Source organism: Thermobia domestica, chromosome 5 (assembly GCF_964235325.1).
Source record: "Thermobia domestica chromosome 5, izTheDome1.hap1.1, whole genome shotgun sequence".
Classification (NCBI taxonomy): Eukaryota; Metazoa; Arthropoda; class Insecta; order Zygentoma; family Lepismatidae; genus Thermobia; species Thermobia domestica.
This window is the reverse complement of record NC_137458.1, coordinates 98,422,527-98,441,067: the sequence shown is the minus strand read 5'-3', so window position 1 is coordinate 98,441,067 and position 18,541 is coordinate 98,422,527.

Genomic DNA, 18,541 nt, shown 5'->3' with positions numbered 1-18,541 from the left:
CCCACGTGCGAAAAATAGTAAAATAACTACTCGGGTCTTGAATCTGATGCCATGGGCTCCCAATAGGATAGGAAATCGTGTCCACGCGAGCGAAAGCGAGCGCTCTAGCCCTGAGGCTCCAGAGAGCCTTACTTTCTCTGTATTAATTTCTTTGAGGAGTACCCACTTTGTTTGGCAAGCGCTCTTGTACAGCCTCCAGACATGCTTGTGGGTTTCATTTTGTTACCCCTACTTCAGAGTTGTAAACAATCAGAACTTTAAGACATTTCTTTCTATTTCTCATGCTATTCTATTTTCCATATATATGGTGTTCCAGCTTTAGTGTTATATGTGCCACAGTGGTTCATTTTCGTCTCTGTCTTGGCACGTGCACTGTATGTAAGATAGGAATTTCTGGAGGTGTTTTCCTATATTTCGAGTACATCATATGTCCCAGAGGACTTGGGACATGGCACAAGTTTGTTATTTTCACGCTCTATCAGCATTTGAACCATAGAGTAAAAGGACGTAAAACGTTATTTTCCTAGCTTTTGCACGTGAGACGGAGTCCCAGGAGTAGTGGGACATGCTGACATTTGTCTTTTAGCCACATGTTGATATCAACACACACATTGGCCACATTTTAATATCGTTCATGCGATCTCACAAGTGGCATTCCTCTAGTTTACTCAGTTTCTTTGTGAGTCCTTTTGCACAATTTTAACTTGTCGTCAGTTGTTCCATCCTTATTGGTATGCAACCGTCAATATCATATTGCATCGGATTGATGGAATATTATTGGCAAATTGGCAATGGCTTTCATGTTCTTGATGCTAATCCTTACATTTCCGACGCTTTGTACTCACGTTTACTTAGTATGAGTGCATTTTTTGTGGGCATTTTTCATTAAGTGTTTCCTGACACGTGAACCACCCTGTTTCATCTGTTATGCTCTACCCATACTCCAGATGTCTTTCTAGAGCATTTAAGTACAAATTCGCTACTCTTAATACTCAGAACGTCACTGTTGGCCAGCATCCGTACCTGGCGAGTATGCAACCACAAAGAACAGGCATGAGGGTGTCCACCAGAATGTATTTGTCCTAGATATCGACTTAATACAAACGAATTATTGTTTCCCGGTAAAACACCCTATCAATTCATATCCATTTAGAACAATTTTCATTTGCCAGATTATCCGGGACTACCCACGTACCTTTGGGGAATGCCTTGCGCGTGCATGGTAGGATTGTGAAACGTGTAAAAATCAATACAGCAGTATGAATTCTTCAGTGAATTTATTACCAGCCTTCTTTACTTTGTATAGTTTCCGAACTATTAGCATCCGAAATATCATTTTCCCAAGCTTTCGGCACCTTGTAGATTCGAAACTATGTCCGATAGCCTAAAGTTCAAGAGAACATTTTTTCTTGTCTCAGCGGCAGGAGTTACCTGCCAAGAGTTGAAATACTTATTTTACAACACCCGATATATATGTATATAGTGCACAAAGTTATTTTTATTAAGAATCCTAAAGTTTTTACTTCTCTTTTTCCTAAGTTATTACTACCTACTTAATATAAATTATTTTGATAGAAAATTTAATTTAAATTGGTCTACTGTACTTAACCCAATTTAATAAAAATAACTACAATAATAGGATAAAATAATACAATAATAAAATAATGGCAACAAAACTATTTTTCATGGTAGTCCTAGATTATTCCGTGTGGAACAACATGACTTTCCTGAATGCTGATTTCAGAGATAAATACGTATTATGAAGCACTGCAGTCCACATTTCTGGTTAGCGAACCAAATATCGAAAAATGTGTTTCACACCAAATTTATTTTTCAGACCTGCGTTCCCCCTCAAACATTCCCTGATCTGTCCCCGATATCGGCTGTTGCCAATTAATTAGTAATAGTCATGGAGTACATTTTGAAATGTTTTCAGAGGCTCTTTACATAACCTCTAGAGTTCTGGTACTAAGCTGTCCACGTTTTGTTTTTGTAAATACCGCTTGAAATATGATGATTGCTGAATTCAACTAATTAACAAGATTAGTATTAAACACAGATGAGAGGTACACAAACGTTACAAAGCAGTTTCTACTACGATGGAAGTCTCAGAATAGAAGCAATAAATAAATAAATAAATAAAAAATAAAAAACTGGAAAACCAGAGCTGCACATGTGGACATGGACTGGAGAGGATAAGGGACAGCTTTCTGTATTATTTTTTCGCCCTTGCGCTCTTTTACTGTGCTGAAAAAGACTCGAACAGTGTTTGGTACACGCGATGTAACAACAGCGGGTAGCTCTGCGGTTGAATATTTCAAGACCAAGACAACCATCACGCTTTGATAAGTACACAGTATCGTGACTCACACTTAGGAAATGATTACATCACAGCAGTTGCGCTATGTGTTTCCCTATGATTGTGAGATATTTCTTGGCAATAGCTTTGTAAGTAACCAAAGACAACTGAATGTGGAAATATTTAAAAGGTAAACTCGACCTACAACAATTACATGCTGGGTTTTACTTTACTTTCATGAGTAAGTACAAACAAAGTACATATTGTGGCATGAAAGTTATAGTCTATAGTGTATGCTATACGACGTTGCCACGTGACTTCTAATATTTTGATGCGGTCAGTAAAAGGAATCGCAGACAATACAATGTTTGCCAGCTAGGTTTATACACATCAGGTTTGACTTTTGTTTGTTGAGAGCAGCACCTGAACTACACTCATAATTCGATAACATATGGCAGTTCTTGTGGACTGTTAACCCTTTGGAGTTCTAGTATCTATTTTTAGGTACCAAAGTAGCGTCTTCATTATTCGTTTGAAGTAAAAATCAATAAAGCTTTTTACTTAGTTTTTTTGTTTTTTAGTCTAGGGGAATTGTAAAACACGTTACGTATGTGATAAAGTTCTTCTCGGGCAATCAGCCAGGTGAAAACTGGTGGATAGGAAAACGTTTCGAGAGCTGTCATCGTTCTCATCATCAGGGCAATTCAAATCTTACTTCAAATCTTACGTTACGTATGATTTCATGCGTATCTGCGTCGAAACCTAGAAAGTGATAACGCCATAACTTAAATAAAAATTTTGTTGTTAGTTCTATATACACACATTTTTGGCTGGCTTACTTTTGCAACTAGAAGATAGGTACCTATCTTCTACCTATCAGATTTTTGTACCTATCAGAATTTTGTTCAGATCTCTGTGTTAACAGAGGGGCAAAAATTAAAAAAAATATATACTTTTTTTTACCGAGAAATCCTTTTTTTGCGATTTTCCCGCATCAGTTTCATGGAAACATGTGAATAGTACTGTTTGAAAGGTACTTCTATTCTGAAGAGAATGAAGGGGAACCATAATTCTAGGGTAAATAGGGATGTCTCAGGATTTTTTTTACCTGAGATCACGGTCTTTTGCGGCAATCTGGAGCATTGTGGGGATAATTGATAAATATTTTTCCCGCCCTTACTATTCAAGATAGAAGCTTGAAAATTTGTACACACATTTAGTACACCCTTAGTATCATTTAGCTGATTTTCAGGTATCTTTGCTAACACGACGAGGTTTGGTGGGGCCCAAAATTTAATATATACATATATATTTACGGAGAAAAAACTCAATTTGTCTCAAAATTTTCCATATCAGGGACACAAAAGGGAAATGTGAATAGTACCATTTGAAAAGTTAACCTATTGTGAAAAAAACTATGTATGAACCATGATCCTACACTAAATAGGGATGATACTGTAGCCGCTTCACTAAAATTCTACTATTAATTTTACATATCGTTGAGTATAAATAAATATAATTAAATTAAGAAAACTGTCTCCGAAACAATATTTTGCAACTACCGTAGACATATATTTATTTGGCAAACTTCAACTGCCTGTAATCGTGTTTTTTGCCGTTGTTAAAATACTATAAACCTAAGCATTCATTTGCATTCATCCCAGCTTTACTAGGCAAATCACAACTACATCTGCACTTATATGTTATCGAAAAACCGAAGCTGGGCACACACTTATGTTGATAAAACATAAGTACCGTAAAATATAAATATGTGTAAATGATTGATTTCAACACAAATAATAACGAATTAAAAAATCCCCTACGATACAAATCAAGAAAACCTAATTAAACTGTGCAAAAATATAGTGTTGCTGAATATTAATTACACAAATTAAAAGAACATTAAAAGATTACAAGCGGTCAAGAAACTTTTCTTTGATAGTCTTTGATTGTTTAACATTTCATTTCTGTTTGCTTTCTTTCAATAAAAAATGCATAGGTTGCTCGAATAATTAATGTTTCATTTACTCAAGATAAATCTTCGACCGGTCAGCTGATACCACTCGGTCTCTGGCGTTGAATTCACTGGACAACAGATCCACAAAAGGTTTCTGTACTAGAGTCGGAATAAGCTTGGGGGTGCGCCAATTAAGCCCAAAAGGTCCGCTTTAATATTCTTCTTGGTGATGCTCAATAATTATCCAAAGTGACGTAATTCTTTTATGATTCTGACGATCTGGTACTCACTTGTTTAACAAAACTAAGATCTTCACTTCACTAGTAATAAGATGTTCCACTGTAGCTCACCGTTATTTAGTTATGAAATCATGTATTACGCTCAACCCAAAAGGAGTGAGAGGAGTCGACTTTCGGTAATGCAAGCACGCAACTCAAATAGCACACCCAGTTTTGCATGTAAGGGTGGCAAGCTAAAGGGGTCGTACGTCCTACTGGACTTTGGCATGACTACGGTTTCCCTTGCCGAAACATGGTTTACATGTTAGCTTTTCTTCAGGAGCAGAGTCGTTGACCAATCAGCGCTCATTTGCCACAGTGCGTAGGTGATGATGCATATGTCCCGAAAGTTAGGAAGCAAAAACGTCTCCAAGCATGTCACTATCACGTGAACAAAGGTCCTGCTTTTCCACCTTATATTTACGTAAAAATCGGAGTGAAGACTTCCAATACAAATGCATGAATTACCAAACTGATGAAGAAAGCTTCGAGATTGTTCCTTTTACATACGAGGGTTGGTTAATAAAGTATGAGATTAAGTCTGTCTTTCCCAATGACTTATGGAAATCATGAACTAGTAGAGTGGCATGCGGAGAATTACTTTTCTGGCACTAATGAATACCTTTTCGTATATATAACTTAATGCTAAAAACATAGGTATGGTGTGGTTTAAGCAATTCTGATCATTATGTAAGATATCATTTTTAAAAATGTTCTAAACGAAAGGCAAAGCAACGGGATAAAATTTTCTGATCAACAACAACTGAGCCAATAACTGTTTTGACAATAGAGGGTCTAACGGTGCTTTTCACAGTTCAGGAATTTAGCATGACCTTTTTGCAGGACATTTTCTCCAATCTTAAAACTGTGCGTCAATTCATGTCAATGTCTTTATTTAAGAATGGAAAGTAGTTATGCTTAACATTGAAAATATTTATTTTCGTAAAGCAAGGGGCATAATCAATGTGAATGAAATTCTAATTATTACATAAAATACGCAAATATTTGTTCAGAAAAGGACAACACATATTTCCAAAAAATATTTCAATCAAAAAATTAATAAATAAGCAAGTTATAATTATAAAAGAGATATCTCTGAAACTTTAATCACCAAATTAATTATAAAAAAGAGAAGTCTGAAACATTCATCACCAAATTCTAAGTTCCATTTTCGTGAACGTGACAAAAACTGAGCAAAATTTACTAACAAACAGAAACCAGACTTTGGTAAACGAACTTCGGGGCAATTTATCGTGACCAGATAGTGCACATTTAGTGTTCATATTACAAACTGGAGAGTGCAATAGCCAAAAATAGCTGAGAAAAAGCATTTTGAAATTTTCGACTCGTGGCATATATCGTACGACACGTAAAATTATCAAGTATCGGCGTGGCAGTGAGGAGCAAATACGACTCATGTGGAAAGGGTCTCTTGTTCGATTCCCGCTTAAGTCATTTTTGTTTTTTGCTTCAACGAATTAACTAACCATTTGTAACTACAAGTAAAATATTAATTCGCCATATGTTTATAATGAATAAAACAACAGAAATGTTCAAATCAGTTTAAAATCTTTGAATGCTCCATGTTAATAGCAACTAAATGAAATTTATTCCGTAAATATATTGGTATCACGAGTTATAAATTTTTATCATTATCACAATGGTTTAGTAGAAATATTCTTGACGCTTCATTTCTATATCTGTGGGTAGTGTGGGAATTACAATGGGGATAAGTGGGAAATTCCCGTTGGTAATACTGAATGTTGCTACCTTTATGATCAAAGAAGATTTCTCCCTCATTGCCCTTGTAATTACCACACTTTCCAAAGAAATAGACACGAAATGCCAAGAACATTTTTTACACAACGACTGTGCGCCCATAAAATAACTCGTGACATCAATATATGCACGGGATAGATTACATTTCGTTGCTAGTTAAAATGGAACATTGAAAGATTTTGAACTGCTTTGAACATTTCTGTTTTATTCATTACTAGCTGAAATACCCATTCTTTTCATGGATCAGATGAAATATCTATGTAAACAAACTGAGCAACGAAACGACAAAATATCTTTCATTTTGGATTAAATTTTCTCTCCCGGTAATCCCCAGGTGACCCCCGGCTTGCATACAATGGTAGCTGAATTTGAAAAGCATGGCAAGTAGAAGTGTCACCATTAATCTCAGAAACCAGGAAAACTATGAATTCGACACTTATATTGGTCATTTTCTACTATATTTACATGCCACGGTAAACACTCCCCTGAGAAACTCCTGGTTCGAATTTGATTTCTGCACTTCTTCCTAGCCTGAGGTTGGACCAGGGTACCAGTTACCAAAATTTTGTGCCTCTCTGTTCACTCCTCTGGTCTCCGAGCCGCATAAAGGCAGACACTCAAACCTCTTTCTTTTATTTATATTCATTATAAATATATGGTTAATTAATATTTTACTTGTAGTTAAAAATGGCCTCTCTATTGGTTGAAGGAAAAACAAAAGATGCTGATTCGAGTGGGAATCAAACCATGAACCCTTTGTGCGTCAGTCTTAGATGTTCCTTATTCTTCCACACTGTCACTTGATAACTTCATAAGTCGTACGATATATGCATAGAGTCAAAAATTTTAAAACGCTTTTTCTACACTATTTTTGGCTACTTTGCTCTCCCAAGGTGTAACATTACCACTTTAATAGAGCGTTACTACCTCGCGAAAAACAGTCAAACATTTATTTACCAAAGTCTGCTTTCTCCTTATAAGTAAGGGGAACTTTTATGCCTTTACAAATGCAATGTAAATCTCTCGTAATGTTAGTTACTATACAATGCTGCAGACGACCCATTCGGGAGAGTAATCCTACCGGAAATTAGTTTTCTCGCTCGAGGTCCTAGCCAGCTTTTGTAAGTTGATCACAAAATTTATATCATAGGAGTCAATGTGGAACAAAACGAGCCCTGTGTGCTTCTAACCCGTTCAAACTACGATTGCTCCTCCTCCTCCTCCTCCTACTACTACTACCAATACTACTCTTCTCCTATTACTATTACTACTTAGCTGCACAAAATTAAATAAATCACTTATTAGAATTAAAAGAAGAATTGTGAAAATTTAATAAAATAAAAAAATCCTTGCGCAGGTTTTGAACCTACGCCAACTTTTTTTAAAAAAATAAAAACTTTTCTTTGGTCGGGTTTGAAGCCACCCCAAAATTTTAAAAAAGTGTTTTTCAAAAATTTTTATTTCTTCTTGGTTTGAACCCACGCCAAAAACTATTATCCGTTATTAGACCTCTAGCATGCTGGGCACGAGGACAGACAGGAGTAAGCGTTTGATTTCATTATAACTAGCTACGTGGCAAGAAACAGATAACGAAAACCAATCAGACCTCTATTTTTAGTTTCTACTTCAGGGATTATTATCATCCCAAGCTAGTCCTTGACACAACTCTAATAATCATAAGTAATCATAGGTACTAAATATTTTACACTAAACAAACGACTAGACAGAAATGAACAACAAAATATGGGAAGCTATTGGGCATTTTCTATTAGTGATTTCCTTATATACGTTTCCCAAGTTAATGGACGTACCTGGTTACATACCAACCTTACGCTGCAATTCGTTGCAAAGATTCTCAGTGAGCTTTTACAATATACATTTTGTTTGTAATAAATATCTTGATAAAATTAAAAGCTTTTTATTCCCAATTTTCGGTATTTTTCTGAATATTTGCCCTATATATATATATATACGGAGAGAGGGAGAGAGTATTATATATATTTGTCATAATCTCTCAATCACACAATAACTCCCTAACATATGATGAACATAAATAAGCCTAAGCATACGAACAGAAAAGTGAAGAACGCTACGAACGCACTCTTTATTACTTGCCTGTCCCGATATATTTTTCTACTAGAAAAATGTCAACATATGGTACGCTATCTCGTACACGAATGACGGTCTATCAATGATCAACTATATTATCGTTTGTAGGAGGATTCTAGCACCAATTTATGTGACACATATACCTCTTTCTATTTAAAAATATTGTGTGGTATATATTAAGTGGAATTTAGGATGGCTGCCATAATGTATACTATATCATTTAACGCAGTTTCTACACCCATGCCAAACTGTAACACTTGGTTTTCCTCCATACATGCGTTTCTTTGTTACTGCTCCATAACTATACTTTTTAAAATTACATACATTTGGCAAACATAGCACGCCCTATATCAAGCAGGTGACGTGGCACAAATGAGTTCACATTCTCATTTGTTAGAATAGTCAAGCCTAAGTTGAAGTGTAAAATCATAGCCTTTACATTTAAAAAAAAAAGTGTTGTGTGATATGTAATATGGCGGAATTCAAGTGGGAGTTCCACGTTGCCCACACTCCAAATCAAAGCAGTTTTTGTAATAATACTATTTGCAACATTTATTTTTCCTTCCTCCATGCATGTCATTATTATTGTTCTGTCCCAATACTTCTGACTAACCCTGTATACAGATCCGCATGTGTCTTCTCACACCAAAATTAAACAAACCTTTTTCAGAATATTTTTCATACTATACTTTGATCCGGGGGAAGAAATGGAATTTTGAAACTAAGGAGTAAGTCAATAGTAGTTAAGGTTTGTTTCCACTATGTCACGAGAATGTAGACTCGCAAGCAAACTTTCATTGGCATCAACGACTTAAGCGATAGTGATGTTGCAGAACAATCAACAACCAAACAAAATTAATATTGCCATTCTAATATGTTATTTGTTACTAGCAACCATAGATACTCTTCCTTCCTTTGTACAAATACTTCAACTTACTAAGGGGATACTATACCTTTGTATATATCTGATTTTCACTCCTGCCTTACCCTCAGGCTTCGTGGTCGTGCAACCGTATTTACTGGGCCCATTTGAAGCAGGTGCCTTTTGATTCGTGCCTTTTTGACGTGGGGTCCTTTTGACTTAGGCCTCTTATCGCGGGGCCTTTTGAAACCAGCATTTTTGTCGCGTTGCTCTTTTGACGCGGGGACTTTTTGCTCGGGCCTTTCTGTCCTAACACTTTTGTTTCGTCTCTTTTGCATTGAACCATATATATATAACGCAGCTACTGAAATGCATGTGGCAGAGGGCGGGTATGAGTATATTGATGATTGATCGAATCAATCGATTCAGGGCACAGTAAAACTAGTTCTGTCATTGGTCATATTTCTTTCTTTCTTTCTTTTCTCTCTACATCATGTCTAGAGATGAATGTTCTTACAAATAGACTACGCCCGCGATTTTAAAAAGTAAGACGATAAACGCTATCAATGATAAATGTTATGAGTTTTAACATATTAAGGTCAATAAACCGAAAAGCTCCATGTCGGTCTTTTGCCCCCTCCCTTTGGAAACACTCATGCTGGCGTTAGTGGTTTTTATGTTGGTAATTACTATATTATATTGTGCTATACACAGAACTAACCATTTTCGAATTACACGTGACGTCATTTCTGTTGCTACGTTACGACCGAAAACACATTTGTTTATATTGCTCCAACACTGCTGAACTAAAGTAAAAGAAAAACATGATGCGAATATCAGTCAGCTAGATCTTTACCCGTGATAAATAAACCAATGGGAGTTTTTCGTGATTGTTGTGTGATTTGTCTTTTATCGTGGTGGAAGTATAAGTGTTGCAGTACATCCACTTTACGTAGTTGTATTGGACAGCGTGTTGTGAATAGAATATTTAATGTGTACATTTGTGAAGTCTGTGGACAAGGAGAGCTTGACTTTCAAGTACTTAAGGGAAAAATTTCCCCACCTAAGTGAAGCAATGGTTGCAGCAGGGATTTTATACCCGCCCTCAGATAAGGAAATTACTTCATGACCCAAGTTTTGAAAATAAAATGAACCATTTTGATGTCGCTGCACGGAATGCATTTGCTGCGTTATGTGACGGTTTCCTAGGAAAATACAGGAATCATCACTATGTACAGTTGGTCGATGATTTGATAGCATCCTATCAAGTTCTAGGCTGTCGAATGTCATTGAAGCTACGCGTCCTTGATTCTAACTTGAAATTGTTCCCTGCAAACTTGTGTGACGTGAGTGATGAACACGGAGAGCGATTCCACGAAGAACGTACGCAAATGGAACACCGGCACCAAGGCAAATGGGGTGCTTCAATGATGGACGACTACTGTTGGTTTTCGTGCAGGGAGTCCGACACTAAATCACACAAAAGAAGATCAACAAGGGTTTATTTCCAGCAGTAACAAGTAAGTGCCTCGTAAAACTAATTTCTCTAGTGTGCCTACGCAGTTTCGGTGCAGAAAAGAATGATTTACTACTTTACTATCCCAATACATGATGCACTGTATATAGTGAGCCTATATGGGATATGAAAATTGGCCATATTCTGTAACTAAGAAATTGGACGTGATAGAAAATTTCTAAATACACCATTAAATTCAGTGACCCCAAATTAGTAAAGAATAGATAGTTTCATTCGAGTAAAAAATGTTTAAGTTTGTTGCCTAGTGTAATTAGAAATTTAGTTACATTTATTACGGCTCTTGGTTTACGATAGCCAAACATATTTGCGTTCATCGTAATCTTTTTCCATTCTCAAATAAGGACAGTGAGGAGAATGAAATAATTCACCCTCATATTCAGGACTTAGAAAAATATCCTGCGAACAGGTCGTCGTAAATTCCTGAAGATGGAAAAGAACAGGTAACAGTTATTAGCTCAGTCGGTAGGGCTCTGATCATTAAATTGAAAGTTTGTAAGGTAGAATGTAGGTCAAGTAGAATATTTATTTTTCTGATTTAATTATTGAAATAGAAATCGCTTTCTCTCCCTTTATCTTGTAATACTCGACGGAGATCTTTGGCTTCTGAAATAAGTATACTAGAATACAAAAAAGAAAAGTAAATTATATGATTCCATTTCCAATTTTTAAGTATATTTTCAAATTTCTAGGTGGATTCTATAAGTTCAGATTTCTGAATCTCATTTTCAGCTCTTTTACGTGTGTTTAAGTCGGATATTCTAATTCTTATAATGCCTTAGTGAATCACACACATTTTACCGATGTTGAATCTCTTTCTTTCTCTTGTCTCCACATCTTGTCTGGAGATTAATGTTTTGAAAAATAGGCTACAGAGTCAATTTTAAAAAAGTAAGACGAGTTACGCTATCAGCGATAGATGTTGTGGTGTTTAACTTAACATATAAGACAATAAATCGAAAACTGAAAATACGAATCTTTTCAGAGATGAAAGTGCACTGATGCTTCAAATCTGTGCCTTTACTCCCTATATGTACGTAAGTTCCCTAGTCAGTGTAAAAAATCTTCAAAATTAATCACAAATTCATATGTAACCATCCCTTCCTTGGAGTACATATCCGTGACGGGGAAGTAAAAGGAATTTTGGTGATGAGTATACAATCAACGATATGAGTACTTGAAATGCAAACTGTTATAACTCTATGTGCCGAGATCAGTTTTATTTCTGATATAAAAAACAGCATAGAACCACACATACATGTAACTTTTAAAGCAGTTGAATGCCTGCTCAAGACTGAAACAGAGATTTGCTCTGTAATTGATACACAAGAAAATTTCTCCACTTTGAGATTAACTCCCGCACTACTAACGTATTTTTGTAAAAGCGGGGGGACGTGGTCATTTGAACAAACCTTTTAAGATTAAATATATCTCGGAAAAGAGACAAATTTGAATCTCTCACAAAAATCTACTGTGACTGAAGTGAACAGTACATGGGATAAGACTAACCGCTAAATTCAGAAAAAGCAGGAAACAGTTTATTATTATATTGCCGTGTCAGCCATATCTCTTACCAACAGGGTGGTAGTTTGTGCCGACCAACTTAAAATAGCAAAATTTATGAGATACACTATCTTTCAATTTGCACCACAGTTATGTATAACCGTTAGCTCAACACGTTGAAAAATAATATTTTCTTCAATTTTCAAGAAACGATTAAAATAATAATTACAATAAAGATACTGCGATGGGCACAAAATACCCCCGTTAGTAGTGCTAGGGTTAATATATATTGTTTGGAATATGTTGCGAAATGAATGGTATATATCAACAAAATATTTCTTGTTACATAAATAATGTATTATTTCCCTACATACTACGTATGTGAGAAAAGAGAAAGAACATTGAACATGGCAGAGTAAAAAATCTGGAGCAATTGCAGGAATCCTTATTTCCGTTCATGATCCTATCCCAGTTCCTAGTAGAGTCGCGGTGGCTCAGTTGTAGAGCGTTTACTTCTGGTGCATGGGCTCCTTGTTTCGATCTCAGCACAAGACATGTGAACTTTGAACATGTGAACAAATACCGTGTGCGTGGGTTTTCTCGGAGTTCTCCCGTTTCATCCAACTATTTCATTAACCTCTTAAACGAGTAATTTGTCACCTGAGGCCAATAGCCTGTTGGGGAATTTTTTAAGCTTAATTTAAGATAGAAGATATAAGTTATAATATTGCTTTATGAAGTCCTTGAAACAAATAATAGTATTAAATTATGTTAATATAACCTACTCTGATACAACCCACATGAACCAATAGATTTTTCACAGTTATAACCATCATAATCACAAACATGTCAGTTTGCCAATTTTCAGTAGTTGCTTTGAGTACCGTCACGGAAAATCTAACCTTTGTTGGGCAACAGCTAATTGGCTTCGCGAAAAGATCTTATCTTTTTCTAGCTGTTTATGCCGCGTATGAGCGTTGCGTTTTGGGGAAACTTCTTGTCATGCATTTACCATATTCTACTCTGGGTTTTCCTGCCATCTATTGAGCATATTTTCAGTGGGCAACTTGTTAGTCATTTATCGAGAAAAATGGCTGCCTCTACAAGAGCTATTTCTGGTTCCTCTCATAGAAAAGGAGTTCGTGATAAACTCTACAAACAGCGGCATAAACAGCTAGAAAAAGATAAGATCTTTTCGCGACGCCAAAAAGCGGTTGCCCCAACAAAGGTTAGATTCTCCGTGACGCTTAAACGCGGTTCAATCAATCAAGGGGTTAAACCGTTTTCCTCCATTTCTCATCATCACCGTCTTCTTTAGCCTAGCAGGAATATCTGTGTAACGTAAACCTTAAAAATTTCATTTCATTTTCATTTTTTCCAATTCTTCCTTATTCTCATAATTCCAACATCTATTTCCTTCTCCACACGAAACATTCTTGTTGATCACAATGAGTATAGATTGAAATTATACTTGAAATATGTGAAAGAGTTCGTACATTCCTTTGAATAAGCCTTTAGCAACTCTTTTCTTTTCAATTTCGCTTAGGATTCATTGTAACAATTTTAAAGGTAAAATGGTGTAGCTGATAATAGCATATTAACTGTCTTCACTATGTTATTGTGATTCTCTAGACCATGAGAGATATGTTCGATTCTCGGTATGAGATTGTGTGATTCGCATTTTATGCAGAGCATTAGTTTTACATCACTCTATGCTTGCTGTTGAAAGAGATGGTAAATTCTAGTTAAGCGACTATTATCCCCTGAATCGTAACATAAAATCATTCCATTAAGTGATTAGTACATTTATTTCGTCTTTCTTTAAATCAAAGAAAATGTGTTTTGCGGTGAAACAGCATAGCCAATTAGGTGACTGTCGCTAACTGAGTAATCCGTGTTCGATTCCTAATGTTGGTGTTAACGTCCTGTAATTCTATCTTGGTTCCAATGCTCCTATTTGCTCCGTCCAGCTTCTCTGAAATTAATATCGTCCACAGTCGAGCGAAATAAGGGGGTCAAATAACATTCAATTTAAGTTTTAGTATAACTTGTCGTCGGTCATATACTATATAATAACGTATGTAGAAAAGTAGTTTGTTCATTTGCAAGAAGTTAATTTTGGAATACAGTGGTCTACAACATTAAACTGTAAAAATATCACGTATTGTAGACGTATTGAGCTTTATGAACTACAAAGCGTTAGTAAATCAGATTTCAAGTTATGAGTGCAACGGGTAAAGCTTAATGGCATTCGAATGCCGACAGTTGAAGGTAGTAGATATGGAAAATATGTTGGAATTCTTATAATGTGATGAGCAGTAAAGATGTGTGAACTTTCCACAAAAATGCATCACATATTTCATAATTTCATGTTCAAAATGTCATAAATATTGCGCAGGCCAGTGAAGAAATGTTGCTGGTGTTGGAGAAAAATATGATGTGAGAAAGCAATAGCCAAATTATGGTTCAGTAGCTTTCGTTCATCTAGACTCTTACTCGCAGTTGGCTACCAATCATAGAAACAGTGGATGATATTCTGAAAATGTTTTTTACATAAATGTATTATTCGAAGTTTTGTTTTCACAGTCAGCCTCTAAATTCTAACATCCGTTGAGTATATACACCCGTTGTATCTAATCACCCATTGTTTATATACATAATAAGACACCTAGTTAATAAATCTACCTAGTTTCATTTTCAAATTTTTACTAAAGATATAGTGTTTTTAAAAAATCTATTATACATACACATGGAATATGAGTATATATTTCCTCTAAATTTAACATTAGACTTCCTGTTGGTGTAAATTCATATGCAAGTAACTTGTACCTAAAATGCCATAAAACGAATCTAAAATATGACTCTTTCATAAAGTTTATAATAAATATTATTTTGGTATTTAATACCTTGTCACAGTTTGCCGCCCATTTTCAAAATTCATATTTATCTCTGTAACAATGCATTTATATTTTTTTTTTCAAAAACGAAAATAGTAAAATTTATATTGAAAATAAGACGAATTCGAAACTTACCAATGATGTCAAGCAAGCTTCGAACAACTCTCACTCTACGACGAAATTTCGAAAGTTGGAACGATCCAGTTATTTTATAATAGTGTCCCAATTTCGCTGTACCATAACTAAAAACATGTTAAAATATAGTGTATATATTAATAATTTTCTATTAACAAATTTCCGAAACTGTGTATATGATATAGGAGTAAATATAGCTAAAAAGAGACCTTAATTCTTACAAAAATATCATGAATTCCACAAAATATAAATAAGCAAAATCCTGCATATACTATATGAAAACGGTGCTCCATTTTCTTTGAAATGCATCTGTAACTTTCAAAGTAATACATAAAAATGATTAAAATAGCACTATTTAAATATTTATAAGAGTAAATCGCTTGACATATTTCGTAATGTCACAACACTCATAGTATTGCGAACATAACGTAAAACTGTATTAATATTACATCAGTTTATTAGACATTCCAAATCTACAACTTATACTTTCCAAATCTGTTAAATGGAATCCTAAATTATTGTATTTCTTATTGAGTTTTAAAAACTAAAAACACTACAGTATCAGAAATGTCCAAGTCATCTACAATAGAAATAACAAAAACAAGACAATGAGAAACACGGAACCGTTAGTACCGATTACTACTTTCTTAAAGTAGTGTAGTTTGAATGAAAAGGAATAAACATACAATGTAACGCACCTTGTTCGTTACAGATTGGTTGAAAAATGTCTTAGTTACAAATTACAGATTTCTCTTGTTCTCCTACTTACCTAAGATTTGTTATAACTTACGTATTTTGTTTTCTATATATTCGGTATCAATTATTATTATTGTTATTGTTCTGTTTGGTTGCATAGTAAAACACACATTCTGTTTCTCACTGTTCGATGTTCTTTTCTTCATAAGTTGTCAGTATTATTTCCCATTTATTGACTTTGTCAATCATAACGAAGTTGCGCACTCAGAGGATTCTAATGCGTAGGACAGGGAACGGAATGAAGGATGGATTAGAATGGAAAAGCCAAAATGCAGTATAGTGAAGGTATGTTTGACTGCATAGGACTTTTTGGCTGCTATGATGTTTCCGGAATGTAGTGTAGCAGCAGTTCCGGTATAAATGGTTATCTTTGCACACTTAGATTTATCAATCGGCATGTTGGATCGGACATCAAGTAAGAAGGTTGCCGGGAAGGAAAAATTTGAAGGAATTTGTATGGAAAAATGTCGTTTTCTGTCGTTTTGCCATTGAACAATAAAATATCAAAACTTAACATAATTAAGAATTCCTTTAGAAAGATTTTGTAGATCGACTGCCTATCCAAATTAAATAGCAATCTAAATACTCAGAATATCATATTCATTTAAGTATAATATTAACTATGTTCAGTTTCATTTTATACATGGTCTGTCTCAGCATGGCTGAGTAAACCAGATTCCAATGGGAGGAATTCTCTACCTTGGCTACCAGCTCAGTGGCGCGCCCCGTAATCATCCTACTTAACTCACTCTCATCCCTCGTTTCTCTCTCTTTCTTCGTGTGAGATATACCTGGTTGTGGTAATTAATTCACATTATTGGATTCAAGTGTTTTCTAGTGTTTAGACGCATCTTTAAGTACAATGTTACAAGTCTTGTCTCTTCTTTTACGAATTCAGTAATCACTCAAAAATATTCTGTGTCCCAATGTCTATAGTAACTGCCAGTACGTAATAAGTATGAAATATTTGCTCGGGTTTTGGTAAATAACGATCGTTTTTCGTGAATATTTAAGTTACTTTATCTTTTATTACTTGATAATTTGGTATTTTTAAACGCCCAAACCTAATCTTCCTAATTATGTTTTGCAAAGGTCTAGAATCTCTTGTTTCAGTCGTTCTGTTAAATGCTACGCCAGATCCCTACCATATTTTAAATAACTTCGGAAAAGTAAAATACATGATTGTTCTAAACATAAATATAACCTTAACGTGTTCTAAAAAGGCATTTACATGATTCGATGTTTACCTATTTAAGTGCTTTTTCGAAGTAAATCCTTTTTACAAAAATCAAATTTTTCAATCGGTTGTAACTTTGCTTCTCTTTATTCGAAATACATCGTATCACGAATACATTATTAGACATTAAGATATTTTGGACGTGCATTGCCGTGTACGTCTAGTTAGTACTATTGCAGTTGTATATGCGTTCAAAATTGAATTTTTCTTATACTATAGCATCCTGCAAGGCTGAATAAGAAACGTCATATTGTAAGTTCTCGTTTAACATATGAACATAAAATATGTAACAATGTGTCTGATGTCGTTTTGACAACTAAAACTTCGTGTTGCGTTTTGCCATTGTTTATACCAAATTTGAATGGTAAGTCTTTTATGTTGTAGTGCTTGCTTACAGAATTACTCGCAGATCATCTAAGAAGACAACTTTGATTGTCGAGTTGGAACGGAGAAATGAATGAAGAATTGAGAATAGAAGAGTTAGGATGTAGAAACATAAATACAAGGCTGCCTTCCCTTTCCAACTTCTGTAATTATTATATTATATCCTACGATGGTACTTGCAAACTATAATAATTTAATAGTAAGAACAATCATTGCTAATCCAAAAAAACATAATGGTGGAAAACAATAGGAACAGCTAATGTCCAAACTATTTTATTCTGAAAATAATAAATTGCTATTAGTATTATCGATATTACAGTTACCCACGTCACTGATAGAACAGAAATTTAACAATATTAAATAGTGTGTGGAAATTAGACAAATATAATGAAGATGGCGGAAAAATAATAAAGAGACCAAAATCGGCAGAGATGTGTGTAATTGTGGTACAATAACCTACTAAAAATCTTGGGAAATCCCAGTGGGAATTCGGCTACAATCTTGGAAAATGACTGCTGCTGCTGCCATGAACGACGTACTCGTTATTCCTCATACTAACACAAATTGTTAGAGAGAGACAAAAATCGGTAGAAATGTATGGAATAATGGTATTATCAACATACTAAAAGTCCCGGGAAACCAGAGTGTAGCTTCGGCCATCTTGAAAAATGGCCACCACCAGTTCTGGGAAACGATATTTTCGGAAGGAGTATGGTAGATTCCAGTATGGTGGATTCCAGCTCAGGTAATAAAGACCTAGTCAATGAGCTTTAACAGACGTACGCGTTGTACCCTCAGTTATTACAACATG